General features: G+C 45.5%; 1 long non-coding RNA gene across 1 annotated transcript in view; it reads right to left on the reverse strand.

Moving 5' to 3' along the window:
- Positions 1–993: 993 nt before the first annotated feature.
- LOC133145428 (uncharacterized) overlaps positions 994–12863 on the reverse strand; it is a 29123-nt gene continuing 17253 nt past the window's right edge. Inside the window, exon 6 of the long non-coding RNA XR_009710913.1 lies at positions 994–3328. This is a non-coding gene — a long non-coding RNA (uncharacterized LOC133145428). The remainder of the gene's footprint in view (positions 3329–12863) is intronic.

The following is a 12863-nucleotide window of genomic DNA, read 5'->3' on the forward strand; positions in this document are numbered from 1 at the left end:
TAAATTTAAACTGGCCCAAAGCATTGTGTCATGAAATCAATCATAAGTGGCCCGCTGAAGACTATGAATCATGACTCAAAAAGACTATGGATCATTATTTTATGATTATAAAGTAATTTGTTCCGTCTGAAGTTGAAATAAAAAAGATAAAATGGAGAATGATTTGATTTGGATTAAAAATCTGACATGATGCATTAATGGTGCGCCTTATAGTCCGGTGCGCCTTATATAAGGATAAAGTTTTAAAATGGGCCATTCATTGAAGGTGCGCCTTATAGTCCGGTGCGCCTTATAGGCCGGAAAATACGGTAATATGAACATTGGTGATCTCGGGGTGCGTCACCAACAGCTCGTGTGAGTCACCCGTGACGTCGACGGGGGTTTCACCCCTGTCAATATTTGACCGTCTTTGCGTTTTAATTACCGATTCTGTCCCGTGGCCCAAATTTCAGGGATTATCCAATTATCGCTTACGTGCCGACAAACACGAGGGTCTCTTTGCCTTTCAGTAATTGGAATGAGGAGCCAACACTCAAAGGAGAAGCCTATCACTGAGAATTATTCAACAGAGGAATTTGTAGTCCGCTTGCGGATTTCCTCTGATTTCATCAGAAAAAAAATGGCGAGGGCGATTCTTCCTGAAAACGTCCATCTGGTGTGTGGGCGCTCAAACAATCCTCTCAAGGCTCACGACTTTGCAGGCTATTCGTGTAGTGCTGATTAAAGGCTTCTTTATTGTTTAATGAGGCACGAGTTGAAGTCGATTTAGTGCACCTATCATCGCGTTGACAGGCGGATTGAAATGCAGTCTTAATAGCGTGGAAACTTCTTGTGCGTGCTTCTCATATAAAAAAAAACAAAAAGAGCTGCTGAATGCAGACAACCGGCGAACCGTATACACACGTTTGTGCGGAAGGGGGAGGAAAAAAACAAAAGTTTGAGTGACAAATGAAACAGGAGATATGCAGCAGGTTGAAAAGGCATTGTTCATGTTTTATTGAATAGCGCTGACATTACAAACGGGGAACAAATGAAGCGGAGAACACAAAAGAGCATTATTTATTACAGGCAAATCAAAGTGGAGCCTGCGGGGGGTGTTGATACTGTACACAAAACACATCACACGCATTTGTCGCGTGGAATTTCCATTTCCAACGTCGTCGCCGGTCGTTTCAAGTCGAGGGTCGCGTGACCTCGCGCGACTTGATCAAGCTTTCGGAAAGTATGTGTGTGGAAATGCGCTTGTCTTATATCGCAGATTGTTTTTGACATTTTCTACGTTAGATCAGAAGGCGCGCGCGGCCGCGGGCGAAGCACGAGGACATCCGCAGTCAATCTTTTTTGTGCTGTTTTCAAATAACACGCTCGCCTTTTACTTCCCGAGACATGTTCGCGTTCCCACCTTTCCCTTCCAGGAGAACAAACCCCCCCACCCCCACCCTTTTCGCCTCTGCTTTGGAATTCTCTCAGACCCCCGCGTGTATAAAATAGAAAAAAAAAACGCGTAGGAGCGGAATCCTGAAAACTAAATTAAACCGATAATGCAAGAGAAAGAAACTTCCCATCCCGCCCACAGAATATTAGATCACAACAACTCGCTGCGCTGAATAAATCATTAAACCCCGGCAGAGCGTAGCTATTGCAATGTCTTCTTGAATATTAATCCAAACTTGCATCGGTCCAGAAGTAATGTCACACAATTGGAAGCATGTGTCAAACCGGTGTAATATACATGGATTCATAATTCAGGCTTTTTTTGGCTTGCGACAACAGCACGTTTAGGCTTTCTCCAAATTGTCCGGAGGGGGAGGGGGGGTGGTTGAATAGACGGTTGACATTTAAACCCAATCCCAACGCGCCAAAGCAGACCCAACAGGGATGGAGGTCATTTGAATTTTACGCTTAATTGCTTGGAAGTGAACTCAGCTCAAGGGGAGCTTTAAGGGAATAAATGCCACTGTTGGATAAGTTAGGGGGGGGCGGGGGAAGTATTAAAACTATGTAAGAAATGGAAATTGAGTGGAAAGTTTTTTCTTATTGGACCAGTGTGAGCATTTTTCCAGACCATTTTACATAAAAACAATGAGGCATCTCATCTCTGTGGCTTATGCACGTACAACCCCCCCCCCAAAAAAATCCTCCGTCGTCGCGCTGAGCAGTCACCGCGTGTTTAGTGGCTTCTGCTCCTACATGAACCCATCGACCATCACGTAGGAATAAAAAGCCATAAGACACAACAGCAATCTCGTAGGGAGGAAAAAAAGAGAGAGGGCAGGGGGGAGGAAGAAGCAGTTGCCACCAGTAGCTTGTGTTAGTATCCAGAATTCTAGCATATTGTTCCTAGTCCCTTGATTTGTTTCCTGTGCTGTCATTGGCTGTTGGGGCAGCTATAAACGAGCCCCATTGACTCTGCCTAGCAACAAGATAAAGAATGCAAAGGAAATATTCCGAAGCTCTATATAGTCGCGTGCTCACAAGCGTGCTAAAATGTTTACATAAAAAAATCCCAAAAGATGAAGCATATTCTTTGTGATTTGGCTTATTAGCAAGAGAATTCAACAAACAAGGAGGGGGTTGCGCAATCAGGTTGAAAAAGAGGTTGGGGAGGGAAAAAAGCGGGAAAACAAATGGGTTGGGTAATACCCAGGAGAGCAAGCAGACAATGATGGCGTGGTTGCGCGCAAAGTGGATTTTGCCGAGGCGCAGCCGCTTTCCCACTCGGGCGTGGCTAACCCACAGGTGACACTTGTAGTATCAAAGTCCCTGCTTGATTATGTGCGCCGGCAGATGAATATGTATTTTATTATCAGACGCTGGCGTGGAAATTACATTTGCTATGCTTGAAACAAAGCGCGGCGATGAACCCAAATGCGCATATCCTCCCGATAAATATCTCCCCCTTCAAACTGGGGCATGCTTCGACTAATATCCACTTTGCGAGTGGCCGAAATGTGCCGTCGCCGGCGATAGATAGCCGGACACGCTTTTGGGGTTACGGCGCCAGAGCGAGCGAGGCACGTCCGGATAAATATGTATGACTGCGACGCTGTAGGTTCCCTGCTTTGTATGCTAATGACCTTATACAAGTTTAATAATGCGACCGCGCAGGGGTTGGGGGAGGCGGCGGTGGGGGTCGGCACGCGGGAGAGCGGCCGCGGCGAGGCCCTCAGAAGACGGGAGGGAAGAAGTGTGCTGGAAAGTGATTTGGATTTATCAAACTAGTTTGGTTTCTGCTCAAGATGATCGGACTAAAAAAAGACTAAACAGAACTCAAGAGGACCACGTTCAAGCTTCATGTGAGGCAGCCAAAGTCCCATCCTGGTGGATCCTGTGACAACAACAAAAAGACACAACAGTTAAGACCTTCTTAGTGTTCAAGACAAGCTGTGAATGTGAGACAACTCTGTAACGCCTTTTTGGCGCAGAGCTCAAACTGCGACTTCAGAGATAAACCCAGGGCTAACAGTTTCAAAACCGCCATTACCCGCCGACTAATTATATCCCTTGTTGAGCAGCAAGTACTTGTTGTACCGACTCCGCTGGAAACCCTCGCCCACGTTTGAAATCAGTGACAACTCAATGAAAACCTCGGTCGGGTGCAAGTTTAGCTTTGACGTTATCATCTCGAGGGGGAGCTAGCTAGCGGCTTTGAACACCTCACACAATGAGCTGTGACATCCCCATTGAAGGATGATGGATTGCTCTGCCGGACCGAGCGGCTGTTTGAGAAGCAGATCGCTCAAAAGTCAAGATGTAAAAGCCCAATCACATGATGAATGAGCTATTTAGTCGTCAGATGAGGACAAACCTGGATCGAGACAGAAGACACCTTGAAAGACCTCAAAATGGCGGATTTGCACCACAGTAGAGGTCCTAAAAGATACCAGTAGGCGGAGTCACATTTAGTCCCAGTCCCAGTGGTTGTATCCGCAGTTGAGGGAGCGAGCGAGTTGACAAGTCGACCCAATTTTTAATACACATGGTGAATAATTGATGGACAATACACGCATTTAGATCTGATAGGAAGTAGGCTATGATGGATCTCCACATGGGCTTAGTTGGAATAGGTGGGTGGTTTGAACAGATGTAAGGTGGCGCATCAAGAGAAGGATGGGGTTGCCTGGGATGGTTTCCACCCTGCGGCGAACAAAATAGCCCTCATATATCGCTGTAATCTGCATTAGCGCTGGAGCACCCCCCCCCAGTCAGGAGACAGCACAGAGGGGGATGAGTAATGGGGCTACTGCTGATTTGGCAGGCCTATATTACACCTCAAAAACTGTTCCAAGTGGCCAGCGTATGAAAAGTTGCAAATGAGCATTCTTCCACCCACTGAATGTACATTTTCAACCTGTATTACACCAATATCATTTTCTCCTAAAGCTACCCGCTTTTCCCGCCCCCTCGTGCTTCGGCAACGTTTGATAGTTCCCGTTTTGACTGGCGCATTTTTGCGTTCCCCATTTTCTCCCAGCAGGTTGTGGAATGATCAATAGCGGCGGTTTTTAGATGTGGATTGCAAGCAGCCCACAGTGTAGGACGCCGCTGTTCATTTGTCACAGTGGGAAGTTTTCTGCTTAAATATAAAAGCCAAAATAGAACTGAGTCAACAAAGGGACTTTTCTATATTCTTTCTCTTTTATATGTGGACCCTAAAAAGCAAAAAATCTTAATTACCGTATTTTTCGGACAACTTTACTCAATTTTTGAGAATATTAAAAGATTTTACATGCGCCTTAAAATATGTCACTTCTCAAATGGCTAACTCCCAAGACGTACGTCGATATAAACAGAAGCTAGCATTAAACCCTTGTAATGGCTTGTAACGGGATATGCTTACTCGCTATCTGAAATTAAATCGGAGATATCGAGTCCCCCGGGCCCAATCAGGTGTCTCGGCGTATTCCCGTGAGGCGTCTGTTTGTGTGTCGCTTTGCACATGTGAAATTGGCTTCATTTCCTCTCATTATTCAAGCTTTTCCCGCCTTCATAGATTAGCGATTGTGCCGCACTCCTGCTTCTATTCACGGATTAGCTACGCTGTTATTTTTAGTTTTACTCCACTTGGGCGGAAAATGCAATTAATTAATCAGCTCGACTTTTTACCCCCTCCATCACGATGCAGGCGAGTGATTTAATCAGAGTTGGAGCCTGCAAACACTGGCATATGGCGGCATTAAAGTAGCATTATGGCATCATGTGCAACAAAAGCATTTGCACTTCAAGCGAGGGGCTTTTAAAAAGGCTCAACATGCCTGCGTACGGCATCTGGTTTTCCAAAACCCGAACATAAGTGCTACCTTAGCTAATAGCGTCGTTTATTGTGAATCAATGGGCGTCCATTTAAACTAAAAACCTTGTGCCCTTGACATTGTAAGGACTTTTATTTTGGCGGAAGCACCATTAACAAATGGACGGCCAATCAGAAACCTGAACACCAGGCAGAATCTTCTGGAGCACATTTGATTTAAGATCGTAACTTCTGTCTACACTGGAGTTGTTGAAGAAGCAACTTTTATCGTATTGATGGATTGATTCACCTCCCACATAGAGGCAAACCTTCCTTCTGGCATTTGAGGGAGCAGCATGTCAACAAGTCAAAAGTGAATCAGACTCTTTTGCATGCAGATTAAAACTTTCAGGCCCGCAGGGCGGATTGACTTACTACCAAGTCTCGGAAACTTTGCATGAGAAAACATCACGTGTTTGAGGTAGTTTACGCCGTGATGACAAAACATTCAGTAAATCTGGATTGTAACAGAAAATCACAATATCTATGTCACAGATTTGTGTTGAATTTAAAATGGCAGAATCCTTCAGACTACAATGTAGATACAGCTAGCTGATTGAAGATAAAAAAATTTTTTCAGCAAGCCCCTTCCAACTGTGTCTAGTTTTTCCAGTGATGGTCATTAGACCACAGTGAGCAAAATTGTGGCTACAGCTAATGCTAGCTCTGTTCAACAAAGCTATTGCGGCTACTGCTAATGCTAGCTTTGTTCAACAGCCATATTGACTGAACATAATCATGTTTCTGTAAGGTAGCTAAATTACCCCAAAAATATCTCAGTCTACAAAAAAAAATCAATAGAAAAAGCTTCTTTCATTATCAGTTGAAGGTTTTTTTTAATCTCTCACACCGTCTCTCTCGTATTGACTCCAACATTTCTCGAAGGCAATAAAATGCTCATCAGCCAAGGTCTGAAATGATTGTTTTTAATATGACGACTTTTTAATGAGGACAGATGGAGACGAGGTCTTTTTATCAATGCGTGTCAGTGAAGAACTAATGGTGCAAAAACAGTTTGCCCTTGCTCTCTAAATGCACGGACTTGATTTTGTTTGTTTAAGCGGTGGCACGCTATATTTTACCTGTCAACCATTGCAAAACTGTAATTCGAGGCGTACCGCCACCCGTCACTCAACTGTAGCTACGTTTGACCTTTTATCGAAGACTTCTGCATCTGCCTCGTCTTTCTCACATCCGTACGTGCTTTGTCATTGATTGGACGTTAATCTGAGGATTTTACGGTTTAGCTGCGCGAGGAAAACCTGTCAGAGGCGAGCGTAGAGAGCGAGCGTGCTGCCAAAAAGGTCGCGCTATTGGGGACTGGAGAGGTTCTGATAAAATTACAGATAAAGCCCGACACGCTCGACGCTTCAAAGAGTCGAGATTGTGCACCGCGGGTCTAAAAATGGTACCCTGCCGCTTTATCTGGATTATGAAGCGGCTTTTTCTGTTTAGTGGAAATTGCGTGCCCTTTGAGAAGATGACCTCACATCTATTATACAGCAGCCATGAGGTAAATTATTGCTTTGAAAGGTGAATGTATAAATTTGACTGGCGTTATATGACTCGGACCTAATGGCGTGCGGCCAAAAAAAAAAAAGATATGTTGTGATAGCCGCAACGATGCTCTGCTCATTACATGGGCATTATATAATGTGATGTGATGTGTCTATTAGCCATTATACACACTACATTGCTTCATATTTTTTAATGAGGCGCCGGCTTTATGATCTCGAGTGCGCCGACTTTGCCGCCCAAGGTCAAGACAAAGGCGGTTTGAGCGCAAAGAGGCCCCCCCTGCCCACCAGACGCTAAACAAAACCACTTATCAGCCTCCATCCTTTTACCATACAAGGTCATCGCACGCCGGCTACGCCTCTACAATTAGCATGCAGCCTGTGGCGTGGCCTGTCTGGCAAGCGATGCACGAGCGTGGCGTTCTGCTAATGACGTGCCAGTCATGAAGGGGGGGGGGGGCGCGATGTGTGTTAAAGTCATAAATGCTCCCCAGGGGTTTTTGCATCATTTCATGGGCTGTACAGAAAAGACTCGCTTTTAGCATACGACGCGTGCTAGTCGACGCCTCCATCGGACACGTACGCACCTCAAGTTGTTGATTACCAACACTTTGTCACACGCCGCGGCTTCTGATATCAACATACAAAGCTCCTTGTATTCAACATGGAGGGCTATCAATTAAAGCAATGCAAAGCCATTCGTATTAGAATGAGACAATTACAACCCACGCGCAACCGGTGACACGGTTTGTTGGGCTAAGTACTGGAATATAACTTATAAATTAGAATATATTGTATTAATTACTCACAGCTTTCTAACGCTCTGGCTTCGCACATGAGCAGAAATAATTCTCATACTCGATTACTTATGCCCAGAAAGCAAATCATAACACTGAAGTCTTACGCATGAAAGCAACACTCGCAACATGGCGGAACACATTCCCAGGGTACGCAATCCAGGAAGTAATTACAATTCTCCACAGACATAATTGGGAAAACAAATTAGCATTAGGTAAATGCAATTTCCATTTGACAGCAATGGAAATTTCACCTCTGTGCCACGGTGGGTTGAGAGTGGCTGCGCGGGGATGCGCCAAGTCAGATGTATCATCACCGCTAACAAATCAAATCAAGAACGGCCAATGTTAATTGATAAAGTCAAAATATGAAACGTATGTGGCTACAAAATCACTGCTGGTATTTTTTTAGTCGTCAAAACGGACATGCCCAATGCAATTATCTTTGTAGTCAAATCAAAGTGGCCTTGCTCAGACTTATCTTTAACTTTGTCACCTGATTGTGTGCCGTCCCCAAAAATGATCATGGATGACATAAAACATCCCCGTGGCGTAAAGGCGTGAAACAGCGACATGCTTCGCCAAGCTGCCCCGCCTGCTAATGGCCGACTGTTTGTAACGGCATCCGCTTGACGGGCTGCCAAAGGGGGAGGGATGGGGGGGGGGGGGTTGTTGTGTTATTGCGGAGCCAATCATCCACTAAGTATTCGCTGGCTCCTATTTCCTTGCCGCTAATGTGTGAGCCTCCCCAATGCCGCAGCTAAATCGACTCTTAACGCCTGACTTGACACCACGCGGAGAATCCCAAAGATGCATCGGCGGCGGGCGGCCCCCGACAACCCCTGTTGCCTCGGTTACGGTTATGGGCCCGGATGCGCTTGGGCGCTTCGTGATGCTTTTACTGCAACCCTAAATCACCCAAAGTGACGGTGGCTGACGATTAGGATGATGACGCTGACATGACCTTTGCAAGGGTGTTGTTTGGCAGTGATTGCTCAATTTAATGTGCCTTTGGACCTGAAGGTGTGAAGCCTATTGTGTCGGTTTATTTCTTCAGTGAAGGATGGATGAATCCGACGACTTGGTACAAAAAGTACGCAAGCGTGGAACTGCCATTGTGGAGTCAAAAATTGGCAAATACCTTTAAAGGTACGTATTTGCGTCATTCAACGTGGATATTTTTAGGTGATTCAGATTTTCTGAGCAGTCCTGCCATGGAAACAAAAGCGGGAGCAACATCAGGCCTGGATGTTCATGTCAATGCAGGTCTGCATAACAAAGCTCCAGAAGCGAATAAACTAGAATAGAGTCCTCAAGCGGTCAGTGGGAATGAACATTATGTGTACGGCCAGAAAGCCCAGACACACTTTGCCCCCCGTTATCAACCGGCGCAGATGTGCCTCAGTCTCCTCAACGGCGTTCCCGCTCACCACATCCATCAAAGAAGTGCATCGTGGGACAAGGAGAGAATAGTGCAAGCGCCAAGCCCACCATCTGCCGTCATTTAGAAATAAATGACAGGCCCAAAGCTCGCGGGAGCTCGTCTCATTCCTCTGCCAACATCGTTACAGTGACGGGTGCCCGCCCGTCATCCAGCCTTTCCACCCCCCCCCGAAATCGATGTGCGAGAGAACTGTGTGCTGGAGTGTGACTCCGAGAGAGGTTTGGAGTGGATTTGGTCGGTGAAGCACAGCCGTTTACTCAGAGGAGCCGGCAGGTGGAACAGCGTGGTGAAACCAGCTGTCTCCCCGCTGATTACGGGAGCCAACATGGAGAATTGGAGGACTTGAGGGGGGGATGCTGGCGGTGGATTTGGCTCAGTGTCCACTTTTCTTTGATTAGGTGAGGAGTCAGTCAGGAGTTGGGAGTTTACAACCCGGGCTGGGCTTTGTCACAATATTTCATATTTTACAAAGAATTTCGACAAAGTCCAGGACTGCAAATTAGCAGTTCTCCCTAGGTGCATATTAAGGAAAATGAAGTAGTTACCGAAATGAAATTAATAACTGCTGAGCGCCTGACAAATGAGCCACAAAAAAAAAAAACCCTCACCTAAAATTATACCCTCCATGTCATTTTCCCGAAAGAAGATGTCTGAAATGGACCAGGGAAGAATTTCTCTTTGTGTTTCTTTGCAAGTACTACTTCAGCAGTGACAGCTCATATAAGTTTGCCCCCCATAACTGAGATGGGAGGTGGACTTTATTAATTTCATGGATCTGGAAATAAGCTGTGGTGATAAGGCTATCACTCTCTTATCTGGGATGGCGGAGGCGTAATTAAGCCAATAGCCAGCGATGATGAGGAAGTCGGGTGAATAAAGACTCGGAGATATGAGGGTGGATTTTTTTCAGGGCTGGTTTACCGCGGGGACGATTACATTGGCACTTAATTGCCACCTTTTCTATTTATAGGGTGGGAGGTTCTCCCGCGAGGTAGCCCACACCTTTCTCCTCTAGTTCTCCTCTTTTTGTGGCCAAGGTCAGCTCGTTGAATGTTTTGGTTTGATAGGCGGAGGTGAAGTCGCGAGGCCAAGTGGCAGCTGAGATTGAAAGCGGGAATCCCTCCGCCTTTTCTGTCTGTGTGGATGGCTAACAGATTGAGGTCAAGAGTAGGTGGATGGCCGGCCGTGTGATAGCACAAACCGTGTGAGCTAGAAAACCTTCAAGTTGGACTTTTGGTCAACTTTTCTCTTGAGTTTAAAATTGTTTGGAGGTTACAAAGACCGAAATTCTAGCTTGGACAAATTATTATTGGGGAGGCTTTTTGAGATGCCAGACATAAAATAAAATACATAAACCAGCCGAATTGGGCACTACACTTGGTTCAGTCCAAGTTACTGGCTAATCTGCTTAATAATATTGAATCTTACAGGGATGCATGGATCAAGAGTACGAGTGGTGTCGGTACTTGGTATCGGTATCAATGACTACTCAGGAGCTAAGAGTACTCACACTGGTATCGGTCGGAAAAAATGTAAAATCCCTTCGAGAAATAACAATTGCAAATATATTTTAGCCGACCCATATCTTGGAGCAGCAAAACTTAATGCTAACACATAAGCAAAAGTGCCATTGGCCACGGGTGTCAAACTCAAAGCCTGGGGGCCGAATCTGGGCCATGACATCATCTTACGTGGCTCATACGTAAAGGAAAAACTTGCTCATTGGCTTAATGCTTGTTGCTAAATACAAAATAGCAAATTAAATTCCATTTATTAATGTTGTTAAATAATAAATTGAAAAATGAATTTAACCTTTTTTTTTTAACCAAGAGTAAACTAAGCGCGATAGTCGAGCGAGACTTAAGACATATTCAGTACAAGCTTGATAATCATCAAAACTACAAGACGTATGCCATTACCAAATATCGGGACGTAAATGTACGTAATTGTGCTCATAGTCCAAAAAGTCGTATTGGTGCATTGCCAATATTAATCTATAGGACCAGAACTGCAGTAATTGGTCTCATGGGTGCCAGAAGTATACTGACGATTCAATCATAACATCACTAGTCGTCGCCAATGTGACAGCACAAGTGAGCTGAGCTATGGATTTTGATATCTACCACACAATACATGACGGAGACTATCCAGCTCCACCACCTCCAGAGTTCTCGCCTCCATTGGGAGCAGTTAGCTTTCGCTATGGCGACTTTAAATTGCCTGTCCACCAACACGAGGCAGCCGGCGTCAAAATTAATAAAGGCCTTAGCCCGAGACAGATACGAGAGTATTCTGCCATAGCTGTGACACCTCCCTGTGTAAACCTGGCACAAGGGGCGGGAAATAAGCAAAAGCCCGCTTGTAAAATTGTAATCCCTGCTTCTCGGATAGACGCGAGGGAGAATAGAGTGTTATCACCCTGCTTGACACACTCCCGTGTTTTCTCCCCAGATCCTTGGGGCTTTATCACACCAGCATTTCATTCCATTATCCCGAGCACACCGGGACTGTCCTCGGAGCAGGGGAATGAGATGGCTTGTCAGGGTCGCAGAACAAAGAGGGAGCATGTCGAGCACAGGATTAGACCGAGAGAGAAGTGGGTGGAGGCCAGGGAAAAGGGGATGTGAAATGAGAGGCAACATAAGGAATGGAGGTGCTACGTTGGGATGGGAGCGAGATGTTTGGGGGAGGGGGGGGGATTTCCCTTCTCTACCTTTTGTTTCTTATTTGGGACTTTCGGGTAATTGGGAATTTGTGGCTCTCAAGAGGGAGTTCTGTTCTAATTTGGTGGCAAATTAAGAAAATGCTGTGGTGGATGAGGGTTAATTGTTTTGGACTTGATTACTCGAGAATTTGCAGAGCCAGAGTCAAACTTGTTATTAAAAAGGTGTTGATTTAAATGTTTGGAAAAACAAATTTGCTCAAATGTGCCTTTTGCTAGCTCGCCTAATGCTAACCCACCATTAAAACGCCATCATGGATGTATTATTTATCCTCTGCAAAGAATAACTAATATTAGTGCAGTGTGGATTGGGAAAGTCTTCTTCATTTTTGTCTTTGTGACACAATTGTATCATACTGCCCCCTTGTGGCTTAATTCCTTACACTCAAATTCTTAAAATTATTATTTTAAATCTATTATTCTATTCTACATACATGCAGCAAATGTGGTGGTTTGCATCTGCTTGTCACACACACACACGTGATACACCTCCACACAGGTACCGCATCATGCCACCGTGCATCCTAAACGCTATAAGGCACAGACAAGCGCACACGGCAGCCCCAAGATCCCACACTTCATTAGCCGTCCGGCCAACCCTGACTGGAGTAAATCGATGGCGGATAATACCCAGCGCCCCTTCATCCCGCCGTCTCACCTCCCTCCCCCCGTTTCTCTTCCATCCAAAGCACCACAACATTATTCTTGCTTACTTCTGCATCCCCCCCTTTTGTTTCCACCTGACGAGTCAGTCTTGCATCACCCTTCCATCCTTCCATTTGTCTACATTCAACCCCCCGCAAACAGCTGCTCCTCGACCCCTCCCTTTTTTTTTCTCCTCTCCATCTCACCTGTCTGGTTTCATCACCAGTATGGATCATTCCTCTTATCAGGCTCCGGTGCCTCTAACGGCGTTGTCGTATATAACACGTCTGTTGTGATCACTGACAGCCGGGCTGTGCTGTGTTGACAGTAACATGGATAATAAGCTCATTCCGCATGTGCTTCTATGTCACTTTTCTCTGTCGGGACTGCTTCCTATAATTTAAGCTCCATCTCTGGGGAGGGACGCGTTATTACTCCGCCGGGGTGT

Source organism: Syngnathus typhle, linkage group LG21 (genome assembly GCF_033458585.1).
Source record: "Syngnathus typhle isolate RoL2023-S1 ecotype Sweden linkage group LG21, RoL_Styp_1.0, whole genome shotgun sequence".
NCBI classification, from domain to species: domain Eukaryota; kingdom Metazoa; phylum Chordata; class Actinopteri; order Syngnathiformes; family Syngnathidae; genus Syngnathus; species Syngnathus typhle.